The 17,059-nt window shown below is 47.1% G+C and overlaps 1 long non-coding RNA gene across 2 annotated transcripts in view; it reads right to left on the bottom strand.

The window, feature by feature from the left end:
- Positions 1-6,023: 6,023 nt before the first annotated feature.
- The window catches only part of LOC146870763 (uncharacterized), a 349,458-nt gene continuing 338,422 nt past the window's right edge, over positions 6,024-17,059 (bottom strand). For both annotated transcript variants that reach the window (XR_014979311.1, XR_014979313.1), the window contains one exon: positions 6,024-10,137. This is a non-coding gene — a long non-coding RNA (uncharacterized LOC146870763). The remainder of the gene's footprint in view (positions 10,138-17,059) is intronic.

The following is a 17,059-nucleotide window of genomic DNA, read 5'->3' on the forward strand; positions in this document are numbered from 1 at the left end:
AGGAAACGGGACTCACCTGAAACGAGGTGGTTCAATGCAGCGTGCTCTAGGGCGCAAAGAAATTTAGGGAAAGTCCTGCAAGTAGTTCCTCGAAATAAGGCCCAGATAAGAATAACACAACAATCCTATAAACGAGCAATTGAGTGTAGGAAAACTGAATTAAGAAGAACAGCGTGGGAGGATTTGGAGAAAGCTAGCTCCATTAATGACTCTAAAAGCTTTGGGGAGATCATAAATCGCCCACTCTTCTCCGATGATGCTAGGAGTATGGATTCAACCATAACAGGGGAAGTTTGGGAAGTATATTTTCTGAAAATATTTAATCCACGGGGTTTATTAGCACAAGAACAAATGGATGAGATAGTTATTAATCTAAAAACTGCTCGGGATTTAAGCCAAAGTATCACCGTGAGTGAGGTCGAAGATGCAATTGCCAAGGGTATATCCCTGAAAGCGCCAGGCCCAGATGGAGTCCCCTTAGATTTGATCAAAAGTAACCTCTACTTACGGGTACCCCTGCTGCTGAATGTTTTTAAGGCAGCAATAATGGGGCACATCCCATTATTTTGGAAAGAAGCTGTTGTGGTACCTATTTTTAAAAAGGGAAACAGGAATGACTCCATGTGCTATCAGCCAATATCCCTGATAGATGCCACATGTAAGGTCATGGGGAGGGTGATTTTAGTGCGACTTGAGTCCTGGGCAAATGCTACAGGTTTAATCGCTAATACACAATATGGTTTTAGAAAAGGGATGGGCACAAATGAACAGTGTCTTAACTTGTATCTGATTATGGGCAAGTATATGAGGGCCAGGGGGGCTTCGATTCACCTGGCCTTCATGGACTTGTCCAGTGCTTTTGACACTGTTTGCAGGGGAAAATTATGGACAATGATGGGGGAAATGGGCTTTGAAGAGCCCCTTATCACCCTCTTATGCAGGCTGCACAAATCCACCACTGTCGCTGTTCGCTTTGGCCCAGGAGGAGAGAAGACTAGGTCCATAGCGTCTACAGCGGGGGGGTGTCAGGGTTGCATTCTGGCCCCTTTCCTATTCCTTATCTACACAAATGACCTTGAATCATTTTTGATAAAACAGCAACTGGATTTTCCCAGTATAGATGGCAAACCGGTCCCCCTGTTATCATATGCCGATGATACGGTATTAATGACCCTAACGGCTAATAGTCTACAAAAGGTACTGATCGCCTTCACTGACTTTATGTCAGGATTGGATCTCAAAGTAAACTTTGGTAAATCATTTATTAAGGTTTGTGGCCCAAAAAAAGACTAGAACCAGAAAGTATCTTGAATGGAAGAACGATTGAGAAGGTTCGCAACTGTACTTACCTAGGTAATGTTTTCAACAACAAACTGAATTGGGACAAGTTAGTCACGATAGGGGCCCAGCAGACTAGTAGAATAATAGAGGGGTTGTTTCGTCTTGCATGTAAACTGGGACATAAACCGGTCACAGAAATGTTAATATTATTAAAATCTAAATGTTTGTCGGTAGCCATCTTTGGGGTTGGAGTATGGGGGTTACCACAAGAGCTATCAGATCCAGGTCTTAGAAAATAAATTTTTAAAGAGTCTACTAATGATTCCTAGTAGCACCTCAACATTATTTTGTCATTCAGAGATGGGCCTGGAATATGTGAAAGACAAGATAAATATTGCCCCACTTATTTTATGGGCGAAAATTTGGTCTTCAGAAGATTTGCTCTTTTCTAGAAGTATACATAAAGATTGTATGTGCTTGGATAATGCAGTGTCAATTCCCTGGCTTTGTTATTTTAGGGATACTCTTTATAAAATTGGCCTAGATGAATATTACAACAACCCAGATACTATCGTGCCCAATATGAAAATGACCATTGAAAATGCAAACCGCACCGAATTAAAAATGTCTAACCAGGATCGAGAAATGCTAGCTGATGGGACAATAAGTTATCAGCAATAATACCTGTCATTCACTGTACATGTTCAATCGCGTTTTCTGTTGACCAGGTTTCGGTTGGGTATATTACATTTTTTTGTGGCATATCCAAAACAGGTTGGCTGGTGTGAGAGACTAGCCACCTGTTCCTGTAATAATATGGCCAAAAAGAGCGCAATGCATCTCACGCTGTTATGTTCCCTTTATAAAGATCTTAGAGCACGCTTTATAAAGCCCATTTTGAAAGCTATTCGCCCCTGTTCTTATCAGGAGGGCTTTGTTTATTAGAGGTCACTTTCTAAGGCCGCAATTTGCAGTGCAGTCCTTAGTTTTTAGGTCGAGCCTAGAGCAGCGCATGCGCTGCTCTAGTAAAACAACCTATTGGAATCGCTCTGGACTATTCACACGCTCGCGCGTGTGAAAAGGCCTACGGCTTGCGGTTACGAGCAGCAGCGCGCAGTGTGCAATCTGTTAATTTCATACGCGCGTAAAGCTGCTTTCATTGCTCTGAAAAACAACTCATTTTACATTAGATGCCACAGCACCCCTCTCCGCCAAGTTTATGTTAAGCAAAATCAATTCTACCACGCGGGTGAAATGTGAATAGTGTAGATACAACCTATTTCTAAAGCTGTTTGCCTTTCAGAGAAGCACAGCCATTTTTGCATTTCATGCCTTGCTCGCTGCCTTTGCCACTGGAGCCTTTTCAAATGTTTTACGGATGCATGTATTTTTCTATGGTGTTGTTGAAACATAAGGTTAATGATTTGACATATATAATAGCAATTACGTTGTTGCAACACAGTCGATTAATGACAGTGAAACATGCGGCTTCGGTTTAATATTTAAAGCATGAACAGATTACTGTACTTTTCACAGTTAATCCCTCGCGCACTAACATTGGCCCCCTTTGTGGAGTTGTTTTTTTGTTGAGACAGCTGCAGGCACTGATGTCATATTTTTCAGTATTTAAGTCAGAGAAAACTCATTGTTGGGCATTTAATGGTTGGAACATAGACGGAACTTCAAAGATACTTTAATTAACTCCGAGCCCTTTTGTTTCCTGAGGTAATCACGCACGAACAGTAATTGGTACAATGGATGCACTTTAAGTAAACAGTATTGGATAGACTGACTACAGAGACCACCAGCTCGTAAGAACACTAGCACGTTCAAATGCCACTATTTACGAGTGCAAAACGACCTTTAATATTCACAAAACGTGAGTTTAAACAAAAATGTCTTCACTCACCCAATTTTGGGTCATATTACTTGTGAGTACATCTGGAACCAGAGGCTAGGAGTGCACTTTCATAGCTGGGGTGAAAAAAAAGTCTGTCAGTATTTATCTTTTTCTCTATCTATAGACATTCGGGGATATACTCCTGTTGAGAGCAGGAGTAAATTATTTTCCAGCGTGAGAACGAGAATAGAGCACCCGAAAAATTATTTTGAAGTAATGCAAGGAGTTTCTGCGTAGGAAAACTACTTTCCAAGTAGAGAAAAAAACAATAAAAACGTTCAACTGCACTAATGCCAGACATTTTTGGATGCATTCTTGTATACTCTACACAATTAAGCATGTATAAATAAATGTCTTTGCACTGGCGCATTTGGGAATTCTCAAGCGTTTTTCAGAAATCTTTCTTGGAATCTGCAGCTGTTTCAACTTCCCACAGGAAGTCCTCTAAATCTTCAAGAACTGCATACATCGGAAAATCTACACCAAAACATAGGTGTAAATCCGTGAGTGTGGATGTTTACATTTCTTTATGAATTAGGGGGTTAATACGCTGCTCTGCGGGTGGTTTAATGTTCTGTCCGAATAAAACTGCCACAACTAAGTTCATCGAGTGCAGCGATATTTTTTGTTTTGGAAGAAATATTGGGGAATTACGGTCCTCCTCCCACATCTACACTAGCTGTTAGGCACACCCATATCTAACTATCTATAAATCTACCTATCAATGTATAAATGTGTGTACTTAAACCTCGACCTACCACTGACTGACCCCTTAACATCACTCTCCTTAACCCTTAAACCGCATTTTCTAAATGACATAAATATTGAAACAAAAAGCTCCTAAAAAGGACTCTTGGTGTACTTAATGACCTTGTAAGGCTTTAATGTAAGAAAGTTACATACCCCGCGGGGCCAGTGCCAGTTTTCCCAGTGTGTTGCCATTTCTTGCTTTCCCCATGTGCTGCCACTTCTCATTTTCACATTGTGAGGCCAGGACTGGCTTTCCCTGTGTGGTACCTACTTATAGAGGCTTTCCCTGTGCCCTGTCATCGATAGCTTTTGCCGTGTGGTTCCGGCCCTGTGTGAGATGATGTTTATTGCCGTTCCCTGAGGTGCCAGTTCCCACCTTGACATGTGGTGCCAGTGGTAGCTATATCTCCGCGTGGTGCACATGGCTGCTGTCCCCGTGTGCTGCCAGTGGTTCTGTCCCCGTGTGGTGCCAGTGGTTGCTGTCCCCCGTGGTGCCAGCGGTTGCTGTCCCCCTGTGGTACCAGAGAAAACTTTCTCGTGTGATGCCAGTGGTAGCTGCCCGCGTGCACTCTACTCAATGCAACATAAATACACTCCACATAATAGCACTCAGTGCCAAATAATTATATACCACATAATTACACTGCACGCAATGCAACATGCACTCCACATAATACCAATCAGTGCCATATAATTACACACCACATAATCACACTCTACTAAATGCAACATAAATACATTCCACATAATACCACTCCGTGCCACATAAATACACAGCACATAATAACCCTCTACTCAATGCAACATAAATACACTCCACATAATAACACTCTGCCACATAATTACACACCACATAATTACACTCTACTCAATGCAACTTAAATACACCCCACATACCACTCAGTACCACATAATTACAAGCCACATAATTACACTCTACTCAATGCAACATAAATACACTCCACATAATACCACTCAGGGCCACATAATTACACGCCACATAATTACACTCTTCTCAATGCAACATAAATACTCCATAAAATACCACTCAGTGCCACATAATTACACGCCACATCATTACACTCTACTCAATGCAACATAAACACACTCCACAAAATACCACTCAGTACGACATAGTTACACGCCACATATTTACACTCTACTCAATGCAACATAAATACAGTCAACATAATACCACTTAATTTCACATAATTACACGTCACATAAATACAATCTATTCAATGCAACATAAATACAGTCCACATAATACCACTGTGCCACATAATTACACGCCACATCATTACACTCTACTCAATGCAACATAAACACACTCCACAAAATACCACTCAGTACGACATAGTTACATGCCACATAATTACACTCTACTCAATGCAACATAAACACACTCCACATACCACTCAGTACCATATAATTACACACAACATAATGACACTCTACTCAATGCAACATAAATACACTCCACATAACACCACTCAATGCCACATAATTACACGCCACATAATTGCACTCTACTCAATGCAACATAAATACATTCCCCATAAATGCACTCTATGCCGCATACCACCAATCAATATAAATGCACTCCACACCATGACACAATTTCACTAAGCATAATTTCACTCAACACCACAGTTCCGGGCCACACAATTCAACTCCACACATTTCCAATACACACTACATAATTACACACCAAACCACATTTTTCAACTCAACTACTCCACAATCCACAACGTACCTCCAATCCACACCATATAGTGGCACCACCTCAGCACCAAACATCACTCACCACCATTTTGCATCAGCGCACCACCTAAGCATCACCTAAGCATCACCTAAACATCACCTAAGCATCACACCAGTCTGCCTTTGGAATCTGGCATCTATTGATTCTCCACTAGTGTCCGTCCGCTGCTCGGGTTCTAATTAAATTACAGTTTTACAACTTCCAGTCCCCCATTATTTATGTCCCGCTCCCCCATAACAAAATGTATAACAAACAAGCATGACAGCAGGCAGGAAGAAGTTGCCAGCAGTGCAAGTACAAAAAAACTAGAAGACATTTTTTATGTTAAAATCTTTTTTTAATCAGGTTGTTCAGTTGTATATAATGTCGTCTTGGTTTGTATAAAGGTAACAAAAATGCTTAACACTTTTTATTATAACTTTTCAACATGATGCACAGCAGCCACAATGCTCTACAACATAGCCAAAGGTTCTGGCTAAACACATAAGGTCCCAAAGGCGAGACCTATTGGCTATGCCAATGCTTGTTTTAGAATTGTATTCATAATTAGGAAACGTTATGAATTATGAAAGGAATCAAAAAATGTATTGTTATAAATCTGGGTTTGGAATGCAATGATGATTTTTAATACTGATCAATTCTGCTGGTATATTAAGATTTATAGAAGCGAATAGGGATACATCCTGCAAATGTTTTAAATGTGTAAACTTTTATGATTCTTTGAATCGAATAAAGTTATTTGAACTGAACTGAACTGAACTGATTTATCCTGCAATTTGCTTACATTGTTTTAGCACCGTCTTTTGTGGGTATGTCTATTGAAGCGTATGCATTGTTTGCATTTGGAATGTATTTATTTATTCTGCAACCTGCTTACTATGTTTTCCTGTTTTCCCTACTCATTCTGATTGTAAATGTCCCCATGTAATTCAATTTTCAAATTAGATAACGATCTACACTCTTGTTATTCCGCACCAAAACATGTTAAATTGAATGTACTACACTGTGGCTATGTTAGACCTTACACAACCTAAACAAATCCGCAATTTGCTATAATTTATATTCCCTATGGTCTGGTGACACTAATCCTGCCCTGACAGCAACCATGTTAAAATAAAATGAGACCCAGAGCTACTCCCGTACTGGCCCCAGACAGCTGCTCCAGGCTGTACCAGCCGGGACGTCTGCCTGACGCAGTGGCGTAGCGAAACTTGAGGGGGCTCTCCTGCAGGGTGCGTGGAGGGGCCCCCTGGAGATTGGGGGGTCCCCTGGCACCGCAGGGGCTGCGGGGGGCTGTGTTACGCCCCTGCTCCCTGCCGGCCACTGCAGACTGGAAAGACAGTTGTCTCACTGCAAGTTCAACTTTACCAGTACAACTAATGGCAAAGCCACCAGTATGTGTAAGTCTACTCCAAGGAAGGCCTATAGAGCCCCAGGGCTGGGAGCTTTGTTTTGTTAAGCAAGGCACATAGGTGTATATATGGCTTGGCTGCAAAACCTCTAAAAGTTGTCGTTTTGCTGAGGAAAGTTAGTAGCCCCATTGGTTAACACAGGGTTACCTGCTGGCATCCCAGCCTGGTTAACTTCTGAATGGGACTACTGCTGGAACCAGCACCTTCTGGTTGGCTGAAGGTGTACCCCAGCCAGGCAGAATCCACCGCTCCTGTCAAGGACAGGTTTTTACACAAACTGTACTACCCACGCTCACCCTCGGGTAGCTTGGCACTGAGCAGTCAGAATTATTACGGAGGCAATGTGTAAAACAAAGGCATAGCACGCCCCCACGGTAAATACACGTCACGTCACAAAAGAGAGACATCATACCAAATATTGTTTTTAGTCAGCACACACATTAATCGATGCAACATGAATATCATGTATTTATGGGCATAAATCACACTTGCCAATATTGTTAGTAGTACTAGGCCCAATCGTGTTGATAGGATTTCAATATATGCACACATGAGAAAAAGTTGTATTCTAAACCCCACACAGCACCCTTATCTGGTGCAACACGTTGTCAGTCTCAAGCCCACCCCCACAATCCTATTACTGGAATATCACACAGTCTAAGGGTGCACCTTAGGCTACAATGGCATCAGTAATATGTACATACAAAGAATGATAAAAATAATTTGCAGTACCGCAGGCAGGGCCACCTGGGTAAAACCAGTGTAAACTGTATGTACTTTTGGCAGGAAATCAACATATAAACCATCACCGCCGTTTAGTATCGTTAATCACAGGTGGTCCACAGACTGTCACTCCCACACACTCACTCACTCTGCACCGTTACACGATGCAACAGGTACCAGCCCAGTCTGTACAGGACACTCTCGTACACATACACACAGACACCCTAATGTGGTGCCACTAATACCCGGCATGTCAACGGATAACACACTGAAGACCCCATGGCTCCAAGTCTCCCACCACCCTCCTATTTAAACCCACTGTCCCTGACACCCTGGATGGAAGATCACCAGCCCCTCCCTCCAGATACTAGGCCACACGCGGTCCAGGTCACACTTAGTCTGGGTCCCTGGAAAGCAGGTGGGGATAAGTAATCTAAATAAACAAGAGGTAGACGCAAACAAAGGGGTCTTGGCTACACTCGGGAAGTTCACCAATAGGTTGTAAAGCAGGAGCAGGTTTGGGGCAATAACTGGTTAGAAACTGGGCTTTGACCGGGCATCTGACACCAGCCCAGTTCTGAGAAGCACAAGGGGGTCACTCAGTGTCTTGACCTGCTTCCGAACCTTCTCATAAGTGTTCACTTAGCCTAGTCACTTACTCTCCCATCTACCAGGCACCAAGACATCTCTGGGAGGGCCAGGTGGGAAGAGGGCAATTGGTCCACTGTGATGAGACCTGTGATGGTGCCAGGAAGGTACAAGCGGTGAATGGGAAATAACACAGGGAAACCACGGGGTCTGAGGAGCACCCCTTCTGGTACACGTTGATCAGGGTCATGCCCAGGCAATTCAAGCACAAGGTCTGGTGTGTGATACGATGAGATGCACCAGACACTTCAGGTCACACAACTAAGAGTTGCAAACTCTGTACCTCCCTGGAAATAAAGCACTCTGTCCGGCACACGTTGATGTAGGTTGCGCCTACAGCGTATCCTCCATGCATGCCAGCCCACTTCTGCACATTGCGTCCTCCATGCATGCCAGCACACTGCTGCACAATGCGTCCACCATGCATGCCAGCACACTACTGCACAGAGCGTCCTCCATGCACAGCATGAATCCAGACAGCACCAGCATGCCATGATAACCACCAGCCTTTCCTTCACTGAAAGCCATTCAGTGTAAAAAAAAACAAAATGTCGCCATGATAGAGAAGTCTTCTGCCTCCATGACACTAATTCGGGTTGCATGGACTAAATGTAGACAGAGCCCCCCCTCCCCTGTGTCCCTGAACTGTTGTTGTACAGATCAAGATGCCCACTAGCGTGACTTCTGGTGGACACACATATGGTGTATTTGCATATGCGCTAATTCTGTGCAGTTTTACTGCACTCAGTAACACTGCATGGAATTAGTGCACATATAAGTACCACTATCAGGCAAAATCGTGGGTGTGGTGTACAAACTTAGAGTATGGAAGTGGCGTTTGCAGATGCTGCCAGTTTTGCTCTCTAACAACAAAGAACTTGTAAGAAGGCTGTAACAGATTTCTGCTTATTATATCATCTTCAGAGCCATTATACTGAAACTTCAGTGGCAGATTTTCTTATGCATATATTTACCCATGAATCTATTCATGTAACCCACAAGGTAAACATGTGAGGTCGGCATTTTATTTATGTGATATCCAGTGGTCGAAGTGGGGGAATAAAATAGGGGAACTGTGGGCGGAGAATCAGATGGCAGGAATAACCCATAGATTGGATCAGTGGGCGGAGTCAGAGGTGTGGCAGGAAGAGCAAAATATCCCAATTTTTTGTATTAGTTTCCCATTTCACTGACCAGTTGCAGCTTATTACGTTATTTATTTTAACCAATGGATACACATGTTTACTTAAGGTTTAATATGAGTCATTGACATTAAAATATATTCACAAAGTGGGATACGTTTCCAATCACAGAATGCCACAAATATCCTTAAAAGTGGAATCGCAAGCCATTTGTCTACCAGCCATGGAGTTTCTGTCATCAGCACTTCTCCTCCCTTTTTCCACAAGAGCAGTTAAAACATGAATAGCAAAATATCCTAGTTTACAATTGTTTTTCACATAATTATGGCTCTGCCATATTTGCCACATAATACATCATCTGCATAATGTGATGATTTTTAAATAGTATATTGTTTATAGCTCAAACGGATCAAAAGTTCCAAAAAAATGTGACTTGTGCTGCTGTGAAGTGAAGGGCCCTTTGCAAAGGTTGACTGGTCACTTTTCTCACTGCTGCAGTTGTATGATCCACTGGTACTAATAAGGAAAAATATTTTCAGAGACTGTTAGCATGTGTAAAAATGTCAAAATAATAAAGTATCAGAAAATTTACAGCACCACTAATACCAATGTAGGGTGTCAGAGCATTTTACATCACACATATTACACAGAAACAATCAATCTTATGTGTGTAAATTACTGTATAGGAAACGTTACACAAGACAAAGGACTACAAGGTATAGGAGTCACATGACAACCATACTAGTAGGCAGCATAGTTTAATAGTGATTGATCTGGAGAAACACAAACTCAGAATTTAAAACGTAATGCCATGGTTGGTGGTTCTCTTTAATAATCAGAATTGATTTCTACCCAAATCAACCCTTTTTCTGCAACATTAGGATAATCAAAGACTGGGGGAAAAACCATAACGCTCTAATTTATAACTTGCAGTTTGCATGCAGCTCTTACACAACAATTAAGAGCTCACTGTTCTATGTTAGGATTTTAACTTATTAACTGCAAGTAACAATAGGGTCTCTCTGACAAAAGCAGTAACCCACTGACCTATTTATATTATGTGCACTTTGTGATCTGCATGGTACATGTTCTGAGCAGTAGGCCCATTAACCCTCTGCACTTCGTTTCCATGAGTCAAAACGTCCACTAGACAAAACACCATCTCTCCAATAAGAACATTAACCACTGGAGTTATCATGACATTTTTATTGTTGCCGAAAATTGTTGGAGGCCAGGATGGAGGCAGCTAGTGTTTTTAAAACCATTTTATACTTGCAAACACGACGCCTCCACCTAAAGTCAGCGCCAGCCGCGGTCCATGCAGGTAACAGCGGTGGGCCCGGGTGAGAGGGGATTTAGAGGGACGATGCAGAGGGAAAATGTATTATTTATTTAATTTTCCCTCTGCATCATCCTTTGAAATCCCCCCTTACCCGGCCCCTCTGCCCCACCGTGTTACCTGCATGGACCACGGCTTGTCAGTGCCTGGTGCAGTCACACTGCCCTAGAGCCACCCTGCTCAAGGGTCCTGTGACCTCAGTGACAGAGTCACTGTCACTCTATGGTGTGCTGCTTAATAGGCCTGCCTGCAAGACTGGAGGTGAACTTCAGAATGAATTGTGGCGGACAGGCCTTCAAGGTTAACCTACACTTGCCACTGCTATAGGGTCCACCTGCTGGTGCTAAGACACCAAGGCTTTTAAGATCTTGTGGGGCCTTCTAAGGTTTAGCATGGGAATGTGCTCTCTCAGGGGGAGTGGTCTGGTGGACTGGTCATAAAGGCTGAACCTGGTTCCCCAGTTCAACATTCAGCAGCTCTGACCATAGTGCCACATCCTCTCCTCCACTGAACACCATACTGCCCCATTGAGAGAAACCAAACTTGCACTGCACTGACCCACTATAAACACCTGGATGCCACTCGATTCAAATTACATACTAAATAAGGGCAATATGCTGCACTGACCCGCTATAAACGGATGCAACTCAATTCAAATTACACCCACTAAATAGGAGCAATATGCTGCCTAAATTTTTTTTTACAAAATCCTAGAAAAAGCAAACACTCATAGAGAATGCAATATTAAGTAAAGCATGTGAAATGTAACTAGGAACAACATGGTTACCTTTTTCTTTTTACACTCAGTATTCAGAAATTAGTGAGTGCTTTGCCTGAAAAGTTAAGTCCATGACTACAAGGTCCAGAAGGGGCCCGTTTCAATGTCCATTGCTTATATCGTTACAAAACGTAAGCAGTGTGGTTTAAAAAGACCACGTTTGTGAATACAGAGCCGCAGTATGCATTTTATTTTCCAATTCACCCATCAAGCAGTTATTTCAGTACCACCAGGAATAGTGCACTTTCCCAACCAGGGAAAACAATGTTGTTCAAAGAGCGACGAGAAAACAAAAGTAGCGCTTCATTGGCAAACACTGTAAAGTGGCGCTAATGTGTTTAGGGGTGAATAACTCATCTGGCCACCTTGCAACCACTCTGTCTTGCTTTAGTTAGTTAGTTATTTTTCTTTTTTGAATGTTTTTTTCTCTCCACCCCGAGGCTGCACTTAGAAATTCAAAAATGTCGGAAAAAGCCGACGTATCCAGCAAGTGTTTTTCTTTTTTGGATCCATTTCACAGGGGAGCAAATAAACGAAAGGAGGAAAGAGAAGGTAATATGAGTTTCTTGAAGTCTCGGTTTTACTAAATGAGGAGGACCGCCACTGTAAGAGAGGGAAGAGAGAGGGGGAACAAAAAGGGAGTGGGGGCACCTGCCAGTGGCAGGGGAACTAGACAATGTGTTTGTCTGCTTTGGGAACGAAATCCTTTTCCTTCTCTGCCCGTTTCGCCCATACTGATGTCGCTTAGCAGGTTAATGTGTGTAGGTATTCGGCCGGCTGGCTGGGAATGAAGAGGCTTGCTTGCAGCCTGGCTCCGCTGAGTGAGGGGGCCCCTGAAGTGTGGGGCCCCCCCGCACCGCGGGAGCTGCAGGGGCCTGTGTTACGCCCCTGCACGGGGAGCATATTTACACGCAGGGCTCACACTGAGAAAGACGGCGCAGGGAGCACATATGCACGTAAGGAGCCCACGGAGAAAGAGACGGCGCGGGGAGCACATATGCACGCAGGGCTCCCACTGAGAGAGACGGCGCAGGGAGCACATATGCACGCAGGGCTCACACTGAGAGAGATGGCGTGGGGAGCACATATGCACCTGGGGCTCACAGAGACTGCGCGCGGAGCACATATGCATGCAGGGCTCACACCGAGAGAGACTGCGTGGGGAGCACATATGCCCGTAAGGCACACACGGAGAAAGAGACGGTGCGGGAAGCACATATGCACGCAGGGCTCACACTGAGAGAGACTGCGCAGGGAGCACATATGCACGCAGGGCTCACACCGAGAGAGACTGCGCAGGGAGCACATATGCACGCAGGGATCACACTGAGAACGACTGCGCGGGGAGCACATCTGAATGCAGGGCTTTCACCGAGAGAGAGACGGCGCGGGGAGCACATATGCATGCAGGGTTCACACTGAGAGAGATGGCGTGGGGAGCACATATGCACCTGGGGCTCACAGAGACTGCGTGGGGAGCACATATGCACGCAGGGCTCACACTGAGAGAGACTGCACGGGGAGTACATATGCACGTAAGGCGCACACGGAGAAAGAGATGGCACGGGGAGCACATATGCATGCAGGGCTCACACCGAGAGAGACTGCGTGGGAAGCACATATGCACGTAAGGCGCACACAGAGAAAGAGACGGCACAGGGAGCACATATGCACACAGGGCTCACACTGAGAGAGAGACAGCACAGGGAGCACATTTGCAAGCAGGGCTCACACTGAGAAAGACGACGCAGGGAGCACATATGCACGTAAGGCGCACACGGAGAAAGAGATGGTGCGGGGAGCACATATGCATGCAGGGCTCACACTGAGAGAGAGACGGCGCGGGGAGCTCATTTGCATGCAGGGCTCACACTGAGAAAGACGGCGCAGGGAGCACATATACTCGCAGGACTCACACAGAGGAAGACGGCGCAGGGAGCACATATGCACGCAGGGCTCACACCGAGAGCGACGGCGCTGGGAGCACATATGCATGCAGGGCTCACACCGAGAGAGAGACGGCGCAGGGAGCACATGTGCACGCAGGGCTCACACTGAGAGACGGCACAAGTAACATATGCACGCAGGACTTACACCAACAGAGACAGCACAGGGAGCACATATGCACACAGGGCTCACACCGAGAGACGCGCGGGGGGCACATATGCAAGCGAGGCTCACAACGAAAGAGGCGGGGAGCACATATGCATGCAGGGCTCACACCGAGAGACAGCGCGGGGAGCACATATGCAAGCGAGGCTCACAACTAAAGAGATGGCGCGGGGGCACATATGCACGCCAAGCTCACACCGAGAGAGACGGCGCGGGGAGCACATATACACACAGGACTCACACTGAGAAAGAGACGGCGCAGATAGCACATATGCACGCAGGGCTTTCACTGAGATAGAGACAGTGCAGGGAGCACATATGCATGCCGGGCTCCCACTGAGAGAGAGACGGCGCGGGGAGCACGTATGCACGCAGGGCTCACACCGAGAGAGATGGCATGGGAGCACATATGCACGCAAGACTTACACCAAAAGAGACAGCGCAGGGAGCACAAATGCATGCAAGGCTCACACCAAGAGAGATGGCGCGGGGAGCACGTATGCACGCAGGGCTCACACTAAGAGAGATGGCACAGGGAGCACGTATGCACGCAGGGCTCGCACCGAGAGAGACGGCACGGGGGCACGTATGCATGCAGGGCTCACACACAGAGAGACGGCGCTTGGGGCATGTATGCATGCAGGGTTCGTGGTGAAAGAGTGACGGCGTTTGGGGCACTTATGTACGCAGGGCTTGCACCGAGAAAGACAGCGCATGGAGCATGTATGCACGTACGGCTAGCACTGAGAAACGGTGCGGGAGGACGTGAGCACGCAAGGCTCACACAGAGTGAGACAGCGCAGACGGCACATATGCACCCAGGGCACGCACTGAGAGAGAGACGGCATGGGGGGCACTTTTGCATGCAGGGCTTGCACCGAGAGAGAAGGCGTGGGGGCACAAATGCCATCAGGGCTCGCACTGAGAGATGATACGAGGAGCACACATGCATAGGGCTCACACTGAGAGACGGCGCGGGGAGCACACATGCACACAGGGCTCACACCGAGAGAGATAGTGCTGGGGGCACACATGCACGCAGAGCTCACACTGAGAGAGACGGCACTGGGGACACACATGCACGCAGGGCTCACACCGAGAGAGACAGCACGGGGGAACACATGCACGCAAGGTTCACACCGAGAGAGAGACTGCGCAGGCGGCACACATGCACGCAGGGCTCACACCAAGAGAGAGACGGCGCGGGTGACACACATGCATGCAGGGCTCACACCGAGAAAAAGATGGTGCAAGGGGCAAATATGCACACAGGGCTCACACTTAGTGAGACGGCGCTGGGGGCACATATGCACGCAGGGCTCACACCGAGAGAGACTGCGCGGGGAGTACATATGCACGTAAGGCGCACACGGAGAAAGAGATGGCGCGGGAAGCACATATGCACGCAGGGCTCACACTGGGAGAGACTGCGCGGGGAGCACATATGCACGTAAGGCGCACACAGAGAAAGAGACGGCACAGGGAGCACATATGCACACAGGGCTCACACTGAGAGAGAGACAGCGCAGGGAGCACATTTGCACGCAGGGCTCACACTGAGAAAGACGGTGCAGGGAGCACATATGCACGTAAGGTGCACACAGAGAAAGAGATGGCGCGGGGAGCACATATGCACGCAGGGCTCACACTGAGAGAGAGATGGCGCGGGGAGGACATTTGCACGCAGGGCTCACACTGAGAAAGACGGCGCAGGGAGCACAAATACTCGCAGGACTCACACAGAGAGAGACGGCACAGGGAGCACATATGCACGCAGGGCTCACACCGAGAGCGACGGCGCTGGGAGCACATATGCATGCAGGGCTCACACCGAGAGAGAGACAGCGCGGGGAGCACATGTTCACGCAGGGCTCACACTGAGAGAGACGGCGCTGGGAGCACATATGCACACGGTACTCACACTGAGAGATGGCACGAGTAACACATATGCACGCAGGACTTACACCAACAGAGACAGCGTAGGGAGCACATATGCACGCAGAGCTCACACCGAGAGACGGCGCGGGGGGCACATATGCAAGCGAGGCTCACAACAAAAGAGGCGGGGAGCACATATGCATGCAGGGCTCACACCAAGAGACAGCGCGGGGAGCACATATGCAAGCGATGCTCACAACGAAAGAGACGGCAAGGGGGCACATATGCACGCCAAGCTCACACTGAGAGAGACGGCGCGGGGAGCACATATAGACGCAGGACTCACACTGAGAAAGAGATGGCGCAGGGAGAACATATGCACGCAGGGCTCTCACTGAGATAGAGACAGTGCAGGGAGCACATATGCATGCCGGGCTCACACCAAGATAGATGGCCCAGGGAGCACATATGCATGCAGGGCTCACACTGAGAGAGAGACGGCGCGGGGAGCACGTATGCATGCAGGGCTCACACCGAGAGAGATGGCACAGGGAGCAAATATGCACGCAGGACTTACCCCAAAAGAGACAGCGCAGGGAGCACAAATGCACGCAAGGCTCACACCAAGAGAGATGGCGTGGGGAGCACGTATGCACGCTGGGCTCACTCCAAGAGAGATGGCACAGGGAGCACGTATGCATGCAGGGCTCGCACCGAGAGAGACGGCATGGGGGGCACGTATGCATGCAGGGCTCACACACAGAGAGACGGCGCTTGGGGCACGTATCCATGCAGGGTTCGTGGTGAAAGAGTGACGGCGCTTGGGGTACTTATGTACGCAGGGCTTGCACCGAGAGAGACAGCGCATGGAGCACGTATGCATGCATGGCTAGCACTGAGAGACGGTGCAGGAGTACGTGAGCACGCAGGGCTCACACTGAGTGAGACAGTGCGGGGGCACATATGCACCCAGGGCTCACACTGAGAGAGAGACGGCATGGGGGGCACTTTTGCATGCAGGGCTTGCACCGAGAGAGAAGGCGCGGGGCACACACATGCACGTAGAGCTCACACTGAGAGAGACGGCACTGGGGACACACATGCACGCAGAGCTCACAGCGAGAGAGACAGCGCGGGGGCACACATGCACGCAGGGCTCACACCGAGAGAGAGACAGCGCAGGCGGCACACATGCACGCAGGGCTCACACCAAGAGAGAGACGGCATGGGTGGCACACATGCATGCAGGGTTCACACCGAGAAAGAGATGGCGCAAGGGGCAAATATGCACACAGGGCTCACACTTAGTGAGACGGCACTGGGGGCACATA

This window comes from Triturus cristatus, chromosome 1_1 (assembly GCF_964204655.1).
Source record: "Triturus cristatus chromosome 1_1, aTriCri1.1, whole genome shotgun sequence".
NCBI lineage: Eukaryota > Metazoa > Chordata > Amphibia > Caudata > Salamandridae > Triturus > Triturus cristatus.